This window comes from Dama dama, chromosome 4 (genome assembly GCF_033118175.1).
Source record: "Dama dama isolate Ldn47 chromosome 4, ASM3311817v1, whole genome shotgun sequence".
NCBI classification, from domain to species: Eukaryota; Metazoa; Chordata; class Mammalia; order Artiodactyla; family Cervidae; genus Dama; species Dama dama.
In genome coordinates, this window is record NC_083684.1 from 14,735,832 (window position 1) to 14,750,798 (window position 14,967).

General features: G+C 43.8%; 1 protein-coding gene and 1 non-coding gene across 3 annotated transcripts in view; both read left to right on the forward strand.

Annotated features, from left to right (window-relative positions):
• The window catches only part of HSD17B2 (hydroxysteroid 17-beta dehydrogenase 2), a 93,198-nt gene that overhangs the window by 28,772 nt on the left and 49,459 nt on the right, over nt 1–14,967 (forward strand). The window lies entirely within an intron of this gene.
• LOC133055343 (small nucleolar RNA SNORA17) lies at nt 13,087–13,243 on the forward strand. The gene has a single exon (XR_009692630.1). It is a non-coding gene; the product is annotated as a small nucleolar RNA SNORA17 (small nucleolar RNA).

Below are 14,967 nucleotides of genomic sequence, written 5' to 3' on the forward strand. Positions count from 1 at the left end.
TTCAGGACTGATCTCCTTTAGGATGGACTGGTTGGATCTCCTTGCAGTCCAAGGGACTCTCAAGAGTCTTCGCCAACACCACAGTTCAAAACCATCAATTCTTTGGTGCTCAGCTTTCTTTATAGTCCAACTCTCACATTCATACATGACCACTGGAAAAACCATAGCCTTGACCAGATGGACCTTTGTTGGCAAAGTAATATCTCTGCTTTTTAATATGCTGTCTAGGTTGGTCATAACTTTCCTTCCAAGGAGTAAGCGTCTTTTAATTTCATGGCTGCAATCATCATCCGCAGTGATTTTGGTCACAGAAAAATAGTCAGCCACTGTTTCCACTGTTTCCCCATCTATTTCTCATGAAGTGATGGGACCAGATGCCATGATATTAGTTTTCTGAATGTTGAACTTTAAGCTAACTTTTTCACTCTCCTCTTTCACTTTCATCAAGAGGCTCTTTAGTTCTTCTTTACTTTCTGCCATAAGGGTGGTGTCATCTACATATCTGAGGTTATTGATATTTCTCCTGGCAATCTTGATTCCAGCTTGTGCTTCCTCCAGCCCAGCGTTTCTCATGGTGTACTCTGCATAAAAGTTAAATAAGCAGGGTGACAATATACAGCCTTGACGTACACCTTGCTGAGATTGAGACAGCCTGTCCTAAGGTGTGAGCTCCATATTGAAAGTGAGAGTGTTAGTTGCTCAGTCATGTTCAACTCTTTGCAACCCCATGGACTATATATAGCCTGCCAGGCTCTCCTGTCCATGGGATTCTCCAGGCAAGAATACTGGGCTGAGTAGCCATTTTCTTCTCCAGGGGATCTTCCCAACCCAAGAATCAAGCCTGGGTCTCTATCAGGGGCCCTATCAGGGGCTATATCACTCTCATTGATCATGGTATCCCCAAGTGCCAGGTACAGATCAAGTCAATGATGGGTGTCCAATAATAATAAAAGGGAATAAAAGGAAATGGATAAAGAAGATGGGACACACACACACACAAACACACATGATGGAATATTACTCAACCATAAAGAAAAACAAAATCTTGCCATCTGTGACAACACGGATGGACCTAGAGGGTATCATGAAGTGAAATAAGTCAGACAGAGAAAGACAGTGTATGATTTCACTTATATGTGGCATCTAAAATGCAAGACAAATAAATAAACATGATAAAACAGATACAGGATTATAGATACCGAGAACAAACAGGTGGTAGGCAAGGAGAGAAATAGATGAGGGAGATTAAGAGCCACAACGTTCCAGTCATGGGTACAAGATGTACCCGTGTGGGGAATGTTGTCAATAACTATGTCATATCCTTGTATGTTGACATATTATAACAAGACTTATCATGATGATCATTTTGAAATGCATAGAAATACCAAATAGCTATAATGTATAGCAGGAAATAACACAGTCTTGTAGATCACTCATGCTTCAAAAATAAACAAACTCATAGAAAAAGAGGCCAAGTTTGTGGTTACCAGAGATGAGGGTGGGGGAAGGAGGAAATGGGTGAAGGCAGTCAAAAGGTAGGGGGAAAAAAAAGGAAATAGAGGGTTGAACTACAGCTTGAAGAATAGGCCTGGTCTCAATGTATTTTTCTCTGCTTTGAGTACATGGTGGCAGAGTATGCTGGGAGTTGTTTGGAAAAAAAGAGGTTGGAAAGAAGACTAAATATTCAATCCCCAATGGGATGGAAAAGATGAAGCAGCCCTCAGGCTTCAGCAGGAGACTGACACTGCTGTAAACAAGAGACTCTCAGAACAAAGGGTCTGGAACTGAAGGTAGCATGAGAACATCCCAGATGTTGAGCCGTTCTTTGTTTTGACAGATGGAACTCAGCCAACCACAGCCAAAGCAGCAGCAGAGGCAGGATTTTAAATAGACACGAAACAGGGAGTTCTTTTGGTAACATACAGGGGTGAGGCTTCTCAGCCAGGTGTGGGCTGCCATGGACACAGAGAAGGTCCCCTGCTTGGGGCAGATCTGCAAGCACAGTTGCAAGGCCTCTTATGAGTAACTCCTCTTTCCAACACCTTACCTACCCAAGTACACTGGGTGTCTCAGACCTGCCATGTCTGAAGGCGAGCTCTTGATCTGGGACCCCTCCTACCTGGCCTTGGCTCAGTCTTCCTCATCTGGAGGTCCACACGGCCTAGCACCCTGGAGACCAGAATCCCTGTTTCTCCTCCTCTTCTTCCCCAGATCCAGTTCATAGCCAGGGCTGTAGCTGTCACTGATACACCCATTTCTCTCCTGTACCACCTCTGGGCTTAGTTAAGGCTGCCCTCATCTTTCTGGGCAGTTCCCAGTCTCTGGGATTCTACTCTTCCCTCACTGCCCCTCCTTCTCTGCAGAGGAGCCAGAGTGCCCCTCTCCAGTTTTAGACCCTTTAAAGGCTTTCCATGGCAAAGAATAAAAAGCCAAACTTCTGCCCAAGACCAGGGGCCCTGTACAACCTGGTCCCTCTCACTCTGTAACTTTCTCCCCTATTCCTCAGCTTGAGACACAAAGCTTTTCCTGGCGTTGTAGCCTTTACACATGCTTTCCCTCTCATCTGGAATGCTTGGGGCAGGCGAATAGGGCTAGCATCTTCTTCATCTTAATGCTGTTGTTGTTCAGTCGCTAATTTATGTCTGACTCCTGTGCCTCTATGGACTGCAGCACGCCAGGGTCCTGTATCCTTTACCATCTCCCAGAATTTGCTCAAATGCATGTCCGTTAAGTTGGTGATGCTATCTAACCATCTCATCCTCCACCGCCCTCTTCTCCTTTTGCCTTCAATCTTTCCTATCATGAGGGTCTTTTCCAGTGAGTTGGCTCTTTGCTTCAGTTGGCCAAAGTATGGGAGCTTCAGCATCAGTTCTTCCAGTGAATATTCAGGGTTCATTTCCTTTAGGGTTGACTGGTTTGATCTCCTTGCAGTCCAAGGGACTCTCAAGAGTCTTCTCCAGCACCACAGTTCAAAAGCATCAGTTCTTCCATGCTCAGCACTCTTCATGATCCAGTTCTCACCTCTGCATATGACTACTGGAAAAACCATAGCTTTGACTACTTTGTCGGCAAAGGTCATCTTCATATCTTTGTCTTAATCAGGGTTCCTCAGTCTTGTGCCATTAACACTCTGGGCCAGAAAATTCTTTGTTTTGGGGAGCTGTCTTATGCATTGTAGGATGTTTAGAAGGATTTATGGCCTCTACTCACTAGACACTAATAGCACCCTACCCGCCATTTCTTACTGTGATCACCAAAATTGTCTCCAGACAATGTCCCATGGGGACAAAATCACTTACCAGTTGAAACACTAGTGTCTTAAATATTACCTCGTTGAGTGAGCATTCCCTAGTGTTGCGACTTTAAGTCTCCAGCTGTTATTCTCAATCTCCTTATCTTACTTTGATATGGTACTTTTCTCATCTAGAAATTAAATACACATTTATTTATCTATTAAGTATCTGCACTCCCCTCTCCCCACTAGATTACCTTGACTATCTCACTCAGTTCTGCTTTACTCATATCTAACACAGCTGCTGGGACACAGTAGCTACTCAATAAACATGCATTGAAGAAGTGCATGCATGAATGTATGAATTCATGAATGTTTAAGTTCATGAATAAGCCAGGACTGCTGGGCATGTGAGTGGGAGATGACCTGGCATAACAGAAAGAGTATGAACTTTGGAGTCAGCAAATTCTGGCCTCCCACCTCTGGGTGATTAACACTGCAGAGCCTTAATTTATCTATAAAATCGGCAGACTGTCCTTGAGTGTTGGGTCAGCTCTCCCAGCTCCCAGGCATTCCTTCCCATGCCCTTGACAGCTGGAGTAGGTTTCCATCAGAGCTCACCATCACCAAGGGCAGGAATTAACACTGCACCCTCAAGGTCTTATTTGGTGCCAAGCATATCAACGATGACCTGTGTGCAGTGTGACCACAAATCACATTGTGTCCACGTTTTAACAACAGCGCTGTGGCCAGTCTGCTGAGATGATTCCCATGGGGCTGGTCGTTGGGAGGAAAACGGCCAACACCAAGTGCCCCCTTTGGTGGGTCGTGGGCCTGGGAAGGTGGTGCCCCTCTCTGCTGTGCACTCACATTCAGGTGGGCTTCCCAGCTTCATGCAGAAATCTGGAAAGCTAGGCCTGGGTCTTCCTGTTTCTCCGCTCCTCCTCCTTCTCCAGGCTTTTTGAATAATGAAGTTGATGATGATATTTTCCGACTATGTCTTAGACCCAGTGAACTGAATGTGGGCAGTAATGGCCTCCTCTTTCTCATTCACCAGAAAAGGGAAGGTCCATGTCTTCAAGATGGTTCTAGCAAGCAGTCTTTGAGAGTAGGGCTGTCAGTTTCTGTTAGTTCACAGCATGAGCCCCCTCAGGAGGCAGCCCTTTGAGGTCTCCTAGTGGCTTAAAAATCCCAACCAGGAGGCAAGCCCCAGGGGTTTGAATTTCCCTTGGACTGGCTCATTCCAGTCCCATCAGGCCAGCAAGTGGCAAAGCAGGGATCTGAATTTAGGACTTCTCTAGCTTCCTGTTTTCATGTTCAAAATTCACATCCCAGGAGGCAAGCACCCTTTTCCCTAATCCGAGCAGAGTTGGACTGTCGTGTGGTGCCATGTGGTGGGGAAGGTGTAGCCCCCTTGTGGTGTCCTGGAAATGCTTTGACAAGGGACCATATTCTGGGCAGCCTAAAACATCAGAATAGTTGGTATTTTTATTTTCATTGGAGTGTAGTTGATTTACAAGGCTGTGTGAGTTTCAGGCATACAGCAAAGTGATCAGTTATATCCAGACACATATACGCCTTTTAAAGATTCTTTTCTCATATAGGCTTTCTCAGAATATTGAGTAGAGTTCCTTATGCTATGCAGTAGATCCTTGTTGGTTATCTATCTTATATATAATAGTGTGTGTGTGTGTGTGTGTGTGTGTGTGTGTGTCCATTGCAGGCTCCTGATTTATCCCTTCCCCTCCTTCCATTTTTAATTTTATGCCAATTTTATGGCTCTGATGCCAGAACTCCACAATTAAGGTGTGAGTAGGGCCTCACTCCCTTTGAAGCCTCTAGAGAAGGAGGCCTCTTCCAGCATCCAGCGGCCCCAGGTGATACTTGGCTTGTGGCAGCATAACTCTAACCTCTGCCTCCATCTTCACATGACAGTCTCCTGCCTGTGTGTCCAAATTTTCCTTTTCTAATAAGGACACCAGTCATATTGGAATATGGGCCCTCCCTACTTGCGTATGGCTTCCCTGGTGGCTCAGAGGGTAAAGTGTCTGCCTGCAATGCGGGAGACCTGGGTTCAATCCCTGGGTCAGGAAGTTCCCCTGGAGAAGGAAATGGCAACCCACCCCAGTATTCTTGCCTGGGAAATCCCATGGACAGAGGAGCCTGGTAGGCTACAGTCCATGGGGTCGCAAAGAGTCGGACACGACTGAGTGACTTCACTTTCTTCTTTCTTTTCTGCTGTGTATGACCTCATCTTAACTAATTTCACCTGCAACAAGCCAGTTCCTAAATAAAGGTCACATTTTGAGGTCCTAGAGGTTAGAACTTTCACATATCTTTTTGGGGGAAATAATGCAACTCATAAGATTCCCTCAAACCAAAGTAAGGTCCCATCAGAGGAAGTGAGGATGGATGTTTGAGCAGATGTGCTGGCCACGGGCAAATCCACATGGACCCACCCTTCTCCATGCATCTTCCCCACTTCTGCTTTCTATCCTGGAGACTGACCTCTGTCAGTGGAGAGCAAAGGTCAGAGGTTGTAGGAAGGGAGAAGCATGAAATCAGCTTATTCCTCCTGATGCCCTTTCTGCAGGGTCACTGATGTTGTTTAGGTCTAACTTTTTGCAACCCCATAGACTATAGCCCGCCAGGCATCTCTGTCCACGGAATTCTCCAGGCAACAATGTTGCAGAAACCAGTACTCGAGAAACCAAGCACCACACTCAGAGTTGCAGAACTTAGGTTTATTATGCCTGGTGGGCCCGGAGGAGTTAACACTCTAAAATCTGAGCCCTGAACAAAGGGATTACAGAGTTTTAATACCTGGACAGGCATGATTAAGCAGGTTTGTAGGGGCTTGGCGATTGCAAACAGCAGGACAAAGGTAAGTGAGATAAGCTCCAGTTCCTTGTATTGTGAGTCCTCACTTTCTGAGAATACGTGACCTATGTGATCCAGATTTTGCAAGGAGCAAGCTGAGTTACAGAGGCAGAAGGAGCAGGAGGTTATGTAAAATTTCAACTTTTCCTCTTCATTCTCCCCTCTTGATGCTTCTGTCACTCATTGCAGAAAGCATCATCTCAGGTTTTGGTAGGACATTCAGAGCTCCCCATCGTTTAGGGGGCTATATTGAACTATTACCATTTGTAACTTTATGGATTCAATCTGAGAGGTTATGAACTGGCTAATAGCATTGAGAACACAAGGGCTAAACAAGAGCGCTGCAAAGAGCATGAAGAGAGGACTGGTTAATGGGAGAAGCCACGATGCCCAGCTCCAGATACTCTTCCAGTTACCCCAGGAATTTGCTAGTTCCTCTCCCCTTTCCATGATTCATTGCCTTAGCTGTTGGGCCATGTCCCTGACTATTCCTGATTGGTTTACATAAAAGCAGCATTCTTCATTCAAGAACAGGCAGAGTCCTCCCTTTTTAACTGTCAGTAGGTCTGCTGCTGCTGCTAAGTCACTTCAGTCGTGTCCAACTCTGTGCGACCCCATAGACAGCAGCCCACCAGGCTCTGCCATCCCTGGGATTCTCCAGGCAAGAACACTGGAGTGGGTTGCCATTTCCTTCTCTAATGCATGAAAGTGAAAAGTGAAAGTGAAGTTGCTCAGTCATGTCCGACTCCTAGCCACCCCATGGACTGCAGCCTACCAGGCTCCTCCATCCACAGGATTTTTTCAGGCAAGAGTACTGGAGTGGGTCTAGCCCTCTTTTATTCTGTAAAAATCATCTCAGCCAGGGTTGACAATGAAAATCCATCAATATTTTGATAGCTGGATCCTCAAGCTTCCACTGTGTGTTGTCTAGTCAGCTTCCGGCGTGACTAGAGCACGGCTCAGCGTCCTTCCTGGGTGAGGGCCTTTGTCTTTGGAACTGGACCTTGAGGAGGTTTTTGGGGTCCCGAACTGCTTTCCAGGTGTCCTCATCACAGGAAGCTGCTGCCTTCTTGACTCTGGTGTGGTGGATCCAAGGGATGTCACCTGTAACTTTAACAGCAGTACGGATTGCCAGGATGAGCGTGTGAAGGCCTGTCCAAACTGGCTGAAGTGGTTCATGTTTTCAGTCTTTAACCCATATCTCATCTCCTGGCTGATAGGGGTGAACCCAGTTGTTCAAGGGAATGGGTGTTCTTTCTAAGGTTTCTCAGGCAATATGGCGGAAGACTTTTCCCAGGGCCTGGAGGTGTTGGAACATCTCCAGGTCAGCTAGCTGTTGGTGGTCTCACTTGAGCTTTTCTATCACTGGGGGTGGTCTCCCGTATAAGATCCCAAAGGGAGAATAGCCTGAGGACCTTGGGGTGCATTTATGGAGGGAGGGGAGAGTCCACAGAATGATAAGGTAGCTTGTTCCAGCACTGTCTGGGTGTTGGCCAGGGGATATTCTTGCCATACTACTACTTGGAGAAAGAAACTTAAGAAGAAAGTTAAAGATATTTGGCCAAAAGATTAATATAAGTAGCTAAGCTGCTGGGGGACTAGCCAGGAGAACTAGGTCCGGATATTGGTTTGTGACATTAGTGTTTCTCTAGAGAGTGAAGAGGAACTATAAAGCCTCTTGATGAAAGTGAAAGAGGAGAGTGGAAAAGTTGGCTTAAAGCTTAACATTCAGAAAACTAAGATCATGGCATCTGGTCCCATCACTTCATAGCAAATAGATGGGGAAACAGTGGAAACAGTGTCAGACTTTATTTTTGGGGGCTCCAAAATCACTGCAGATGGTGACTGCAGCCATGAAATTAAAAGACGCTTACTCCTTGGAAGGAAAGTTATGACCAACCTAGATAGCATATTAAAAAGCAGAGACATTACTTTGCCAACAAAGGTCCATCTGGTCAAGGCTATGGTTTTTCCAGTGGTCATGTATGGATGTGAGAGTTGGACTGTGAAGAAAGCTGAGTGCCAAAAAATTGATGGTTTTGAACTGTGGTGTTGGAGAAGACTCTTGAGAGTCCCTTGGACTTCAAGGAGATCCAACCAGTCCATCCTGAAGGAGATCAGTCCTGGATGTTCATTGGAAGGACTGATGCTGAAGCTGAAACTCCAATACTTTGACCACCTCATGTGACGAGCTGACTCATTGGAAAAGACCTGATGCTGGGAGGGATTGGGGACAGGAGGAGAGAGGGACGACAGAGGATGAGATGGCTGGATGGCATCACCGACTCAATGGGCATGAGTTTGAGTAAACTCTGGGTGTTGGTGATGGACAGGGAGGCCTGGCGTGCTGCGATTCATTGGGTCGCAAAGAGTCGGACACGACTGAGCGACTGAACTGAACTGAACTGAACCGAGGTACAAGAAGATACAAGAATTTGGAATCATAAAAATCTTTACCTGAAAACATCTGACTATCTGAAGGTCTGTTTTTCTGGCTTTTTTTTTTTTTCCCAGAGCACAGAGTGTCTTATTTTTCATTTCCACCTTGAACTGCTTTCAAGGGGGTGTTGAAGGTCAGCATCTTTCAGTGGTCATGATTTAATCTTTGTAGAGGCATCTGGCAAGGGCCAACTTTCAGTCAGCAGGGCCTCTTCATGCCACATATTTGACCATGTTCTGGGGGCATTTCATGGTCATTGTGTCCCTTGGGCTGGGAAGGCTCATTCCCAGGTCTAACAAAGATTCTATTGACAGGCCACTCAATATGTTGTCACTAGACCAGGCCTTGTATGTAGCAAAAGTCTCTGGACCATACCTGTCTTACTTGCCTCTTGGTCCAGGAAAATATTTTCTATTATTGCTTCTTCCCATATTTAGAGTCACATTATTACAATTATTGATCTCATATGGAATTGCATATCAGCATTTTACCACAGGCTCAGTCACACATTTGGTAATGTAAAGCTGTAATCTTCTGAAACAAGCTACATAGAAAATAATATAGCTAACAGTTATTAGTAAGGTCACCAGCAAGAATTTAAGTCAAGAACTTTCATTGGGTATAGCCCAGTATACCCCAGGTCATCTGACTCAGTTAAATGATTATAGCCAAGTGTTAATCTCCTGGTTGTACATCATGGAACATATGACCTTTATCCAAAAATTGGTTACTGAGATAAGCTTTAAAAACAATCTTAGAGGGTCCTTTATAATAACTTACTTAAACCTTTTAGCAATATAACATAACAAGAAACTATCTTGGAAATGAGTTTTAGTAGGCACAGGCCTTAATTAACAAAACTAGAACTTAATATTCAGTGAAACATAATTTTTTTCTTTTTGGAGAACTCATTGTAAGGGCATTAACACTGTAGCCAGGGAAGGCTTTAACCCATCAAATAAAAATGAGGTCCGTCAGGGAGCTGGGAAAAGCCAAGCAGCCATCTTGGATTTCCCATAGCCTTGGCTCTTTGATTTTCAGCTGTTGTTCAACCATTCTTAATTTCCTGATTTAGGAGCAGACTATTAACATGTTTTAAGGACATCAGGATAGCAAAAGTCTTATTGTGAGGGGTTATTTTTTTTTGTAGAAGCAGAATGAGCTTTGTCTACATGTACCATAATCTTAAATAATGTTTATTTACTTTACCAAAAAGTTTATTTGCTTTAACAAAAACATTTTAAAAACAAATATAAATCACTTAAAGACAAAGAAATTCATAATCTATTATCAAAAGCTGCATTCTAAGAAAACTTTTTTCTCTAAACAGAGAGAAAACCAAATTTTAGTCTGGTATCAGCCTATTATTAATAACAAAATTTGTTTATCTATTTAATCTTAGAAAGTCTTTTCCATAAATCTTGAAGAACTAGCAGTATTCTTCTAAAGGCATGAGAGTAAAACCATAGAAGGCATGTTTAAAATCTGATTCTATTGCAATTAACAAAGAAACCTGATCATTGTTGTGATATGTAACACTTTAATATGATAACTAGAATTATAATTGACCATATTTTATCAGGGAATATCAGATCTATATGAATTTAACATAATTTTAGGATATCTATATTAGTAACATCAACCATACAGTATAATCAGAAAAGATTTATCACCACTTCAACAGTACTTTTCATGTAATTTACCACATCTAATGAACCCAGGTATCTTCATAGCTCTTTGGGATGTCTCAAGGGCCCTCAGAAGCATCCCAAATTTAGCTAGAAGTCAAGTTATTTAGGAAGTTTTGTTGATAAATGTCAAAAGGGTTTATAACACTCAGTCAGGTAGGATCATATAAGTTACTGTGAAATAATAGTTATTCACTTGGCCAAAGTTAACAAAAGATTTCAAAGGTAAATATATAACAGATCAACTAAGAGGTAAAGAAACTTAAATCTATAATTAAAAGCAGTTCAACATCTGAAGAAAGCATGTCCTCTTAACAGAGAGAAACGCCAAATTTAAGGTTTTGCATCAATTTACTTTAAACTCATTTCAGTTCAGTTCAGTTCAGTCGCTCAGTTGTGTCCGACTCTTTGTGACTCCATGAATCGCAGCACGCCAGGCCTCCCTGTCCATCACCAACATCCAGAGTTTACTCAAACTCATGTCCATCGAGTTGGTGATGCCATCCAGCCATCTCATCTTCTGTTGTCCCCTTCTCTTCCTGCCCCCAATCCCTCCCAGCATCAGGGTCTTTAAAATGAGTCAGTTCTTCACTTCAGGTGACCAAAGTATTGGAGTTTCAGCTTCAGCATCAGTCCTTCCAATGAACACCCAGGACTGATCTCCTTTAGGATGGACTGGTTGGATCTCCTTGAAGTCCAAGGGACTCTCAAGAGTCTTCTCCAACACCACCGTTCAAAAGCATCAATTTTTTGGCACTCAGCTTTCTTCACAGTCCAACTCTCACATCCATACATGACCACTGGAAAAACTATAGCCTTGACCAGATGGACCTTTGTTGGCAAAGTAATGTCTCTGCTTTTTAATATGCTATCTAGGTTGGTCATAACTTTCCTTCCAAGGAGTAAGCGTCTTTTAATTTCATGGCTGCAGTCACCATCTGCAGTGATTTTGGAGCCCAAGAAAATAAAGTCTGACACTGTCTCCACTGTTTCCCTATCTATTTGCCATGAAGTGATGGGACCAGATGCCATGATCTTAGTTTTCTGAATGTTGAGCTTTAAGCCAACTTTTTCACTCTCCTCTTTCACTTTCATCAAGAGGCTTTTTAGTTCTTCACTTTCTGCCATAAGGGTGGTGTCATCTACATATCTGAGCTTATTGATATTTCTCTCGGCAATCTTGATTCCAGCTTGTGCTTCTTCCAACCCAGCGTTTCTCATGATGTACTCTGCATATAAGTTAAATAAGCAGGGAGACAATAAACAGCCTTGACGTACTCCTTTCCCTATTTGGAACCAATCCATTGTTCCATGTCCAGTTCTAACTGTTGCTTCCTGACCTGCATATAGGTTTCTCAAGATGTGGGTCAGCTGGTCTGGTATTCCCATTTCTTTCAGAATTTTCCACAATTTATTGTGATCCACACAGTCAAAGGCTTTGGCATAGTTAATAAAGTAGAAATAGATGTTTTTCTGGAACTCTATTGCTTTTTTGATGATCCAGCAGATGTTGGCAATTTGATCTCTGGTTCCTCTGCCTTTTCTAAAACCAGCTTGAACATCTGGAAGTTCACGGTTCATGTATTGCTGAAGCCTGGCTTGGAGAATTTTGAGGATTACTTTATTAGCGTGTGAGATGAGTGCAATTGTGTGGTAGTTTGAGCATTCTTTGGGATTGCCTTTCTTTGGGATTGGAATGAAAACTGACCTTTTCCAGTCCTGTGGCCACTGCTGAGTTTTCCAAATTTGCTGGCATATTGAGTGCAGCACTTTCACAGCATCATCTTTCAGGTAAACTTAATTAAATTTATTTTAATCTTGACCAGTCAGTCCTAACCATGCACAAACTTTTTTTTTCAGGGTCACTTTCCACAAATCTAATCACTTTTTGTAACAGCAACCTGTAAATCAGACCTACTTTCTTTTCCCTTTATAAAATGTAATTTTATTTTTTATATCTTCTTTATTAAAAACACAGTTCCTATTTCCTTATTACATTAGGAAATGTTAATACTAGATATTTAATATTGAATATTTCCCAGTTTATGTGAATCTGAAATTTATTTAGATTAATTTTTTTTTGTATTTAGAATTGTTTGATTTGTAAGTGCTTGCTTTTCTTTAGGCCAATTAAATTAGAACTCATTTACAACTTTAACAATATTATCAGAAAAAAACAAAAGACATACACAAATCCAGACAGACAGACTGACAGAGATCTGACAGCTTTCTGTTTGAGGTTTAAAATATCTCTTTGACTCCCCCCTTGTTTTCTTTGCTTGAAGTTCCAATTTGCCAAAGGCTGAGGTCTCAGGCAAAGTTGGTTGTGTATTTCAAGGACATGGAAAGGGTTAACTTCAATCTTTTTCCTGGGCAGGCCTTTTAACAAACTAGTTGTTTTTAATTGTATATTAAAAAAGAGTTGGTTTTGCAGTTTCCAAAAAGAAAAATTTCTCTCAGTCCATTCAATCAGCAGTCATGCACTTGCAATCATTCAGAGGTTATCACAAAGCCTCCCTTCTCCCGGGTCCCCAGGCTTCCTTAACTGTTGCTGCCTTCCTGTGAGCCCCGAGGAGAGGCCAGTCTTCTACATGTTGGGGTAGGACCTGGCTGGGGCCTGGCCCCAGGGCCTTCTGATCCTGTGGCCTTTCCTGGTGAGTCGGTCCGTCCCTCCAATGAGTCCAGTCTGGGCTCGGCCGTCCAGAAAATCGGAACACCAGTCTGAAAGAGAACCCAGAATACTGTTAGGTGGCACACCTCCTCGTCCGTCTCAGGGCTCCTTTGCTGCAGCCTGGTTGAGCCACCAGTCCGGCTGCTCAACAGGCCAGCGTGATTGGAATCTCGCTGGGGCCTCCAGAAATGTTGCAGAAACCAGTACTCAAGAAACCAAGCACCATACGTGGAGAGTTGGAGAATTCCGGTTTTTCACACTGGCAGGCCCAGAGGAGTTAACACTCTAAGCTCTGAGCCCTGAACAAAGGGGTTACAGAGTTTTTATACATGGACAGGCATGATTAAGCGGGTTTGTAGGGACTTGGTGATTGCAAAGAGCAGGACAAGAGTGAGTGAAATAAGCTCCAGTTCCTAGTATTGTGAGTCCCCACTTTCTGAGACCACATGACCTATGTGATCCAGACTTTGCAAGGAGCAAGCTGAGTTACAGAGGCAGAAGGAGCAGGAGGTTATGTAAAATTTCAACTTTTCCTCTTCAAGGACACTGGAGTGGATTGCCATGTCCTTCTCCAGGGGATCTTCCTGACCCAGGATTGAACCTGTGCCTCCTGCATTCTTTACTGCTGAGCCACTAGGGAATTAGGGGTTGCCTAACTCCCCAATGGAATGTCACAGTTTACTCTCTAGATTTCAGCAACTGATCCCTTCCTTTGCCCCTTAGGCCTAGGATAGGGATCCTGACTTTTATGTGCCTGGGAGAATTTCACTGCCTTTTGACTCTTCTCACATCCATTACTGGCTTTCCTTCCAATCAGCCAATTTGCCATCTCTTTACCCAGGATATCCTGCCTTACAGAGCAGCAGATACAACAGATGCCACTATACTTCTAAGAAATGTTCACCCTACCGTTAGTATTTGATTAAACACACATTTTACTAAATGACATCTCTTGGTCATGACTGCCAGGTCTCCATGGTTTTTTTGTCTAACAATAACTGTATTTAGTAATAAGTCAGCAACCAGGTGTTTCTAGAAATTTTTCCTAGCACAGGACTGGTCTGCACTGCAGGTACAGAAACACAAGGAGCCCACAGAGCCCATGAAGATCAGGGAGTTGTGACTTGAACCACAGAGAAAAGAAGCCAAGCCATAAAGCACGAAGAGCAGTGGAGATTTGGAAGAGGCACGCGTTCCAAACAGGCCAAGATTATCATAACCCTTGAGCAGAGTCCACAGAGGAGATGAGGGTTCATGGAAATCATCACCATCTTCCATTCTCCTGAATTAAAAACAATGACAGGAACTGCAAACCGAGACAACAAATATCAGCATAGCCAAACAATCATACATTTAGCAGGAATGGGTAAAGTCCATACTGCTAGCCTTGGACTTGGAGTTTCCCACCAGACTATAAGTGCCTAGAGGGCAGGGACTGGGTTGATCTCTGTCACCATTCTACCCCCAGCGTCCAGTCCTGTGTGGGGGCAGAGAGAAGCTGAGTGAACTCGTGAGTGGGACTCTTTGGCTGGGGCTAGCTTCTAAAGGTGTGTGAATCAGCTCCGAGACTGAGCACAGAGAAAGCTCCACTTGTGTGTCGTTGTCCCCCGGGGGAAGCTTCATCTCTGGCTGCAGCTGGGGAACCAACACAAAGACGGACATGGAGAGTCACCCACGGGCGGGGCATCCCCTTGGCACTAGGCAAGGAGGTTCTAGAAAGTATAACCATAGATAGAGGTTCACAGTTGAATTTAATCAAGCAGATAACTGAAGGAACTCAGACATCAGGGAAGGTCACCCTGCCTCATTAGGTCAAGATGTCACGTGCTTAAGCTCCTATGTTATCCCCTGTAGTAGGTCCATTCATGTCCTCCAGAGTGTGTTTGCAAATCCTCAAGTTCATCTTTCTCCAAGTGAAGGTGCAGTGTTGTTCTCCGCCCTGCTTTCCACCAAAACACGCAAGAGCCCTGTCTCCTTAATCACTCACTCTCAAACCCACACACTTCCACACACAAATCGTAGTAAGCTTTCCAGAAAATTCAGGTGTCTTCTGTCA